This window comes from Amphibalanus amphitrite, unplaced genomic scaffold, assembly GCF_019059575.1.
Source record: "Amphibalanus amphitrite isolate SeventyFive unplaced genomic scaffold, NRLGWU_Aamphi_draft 001565F_arrow, whole genome shotgun sequence".
In the NCBI taxonomy this organism is placed as follows: Eukaryota; Metazoa; Arthropoda; class Thecostraca; order Balanomorpha; family Balanidae; genus Amphibalanus; species Amphibalanus amphitrite.
In genome coordinates, this window is record NW_024883058.1 from 138,153 (window position 1) to 139,365 (window position 1,213).

Below are 1,213 nucleotides of genomic sequence, written 5' to 3' on the forward strand. Positions count from 1 at the left end.
TTTTATGAGTTCATAATAAGCTGTGTGACGGCACGTAGCGCTTTAGACGTCGGTTTACCGCTGATTGACGCCCAAGAAGCTATGAAGGTGCCTTTATGAAACAATGAAACGCGTGCTATGCCTTGGGCACCATCAGAACTTAGGACACTGCAGAAACCGCAGAAAATCTGGCCTATCGTTATCCTTTGACCTATCCTCTAAGGAGGAAGGCGCAGTGATAACTTTGAATGGACACATCAATCTTACCAAGTCGTCATCTCTTACAGTACAATAGTCTCTGTTGACTATATTTACACATTCCACACAGCAACAGTCTTTAGGGTCTAACAAATGAGCACAAAATCGTTCACAGGGCACAAAACTCACACCCCACTGACAAGAATTAACTTCATTTCTTTCAGTCTCACCACGGCAGTACACAATTCATCCACACTAAAAACTCGCACTTTTCTCAGAATACACAAACATCTGTCCTATTCTTTCATCTGCTAGGAGGCCGCGCTGCCGGAGGGCGCAGCGCCACCCTCCGTCCGACCCTGGACGTTGTAGTTCCACTGGTTCCGGTAGATGGCAGGCATATCCGCGCTGGCGTTCGCATCCTCCAACCGTTCTATCGCCTGTAAAGAAAAAAGCGACCCTTAAAGAATATAACACATCAGTTTTGTTGTGGTAAGATAGCACTGAGCACAAAGGTGTTTAATCAATGCATGCCATTTCACGTAATGCCGATTATTTAATCAAATGATCTGTCTTTCAATAATGAAAAGTTTTCACAACACAGCCAACGATCTCCCTTTCCCTCCTATTTCCTCCGTTCCATCGCTTCCATCCTCAGGATACAGAAATCCTCCTCTTCCACGCCGCAACCCCACTCCGGGCTGGACAGGCACCTTTATCTCATGCGGGCTGCTCCCTTGGAGCGGCACCGCTGCTCCCGAGGGAGCGCACCCCGTAGCCGGGTGCAGAGAGTGCTTGGGGGGCTGGTCGGCCTGTCCATTCGGACGGGCTCAGCCCCGGCGACTCTAGGGTGTCTGCCCAGACCAAGTCTCCCCTAATTCCTATCATCTTCCGGCTCTGCAATGGTCTTGTCAGACCGAAAGGGCCTAACCCAAAAAAACAAAAAACAAAAACAAACCATCTTCGCGCAACGAACTAGGAACAAGGTTCCCTCGCTCGCTTCCCAGCGTCTCTCTCTCTCTCTCTCTCTCTCTCC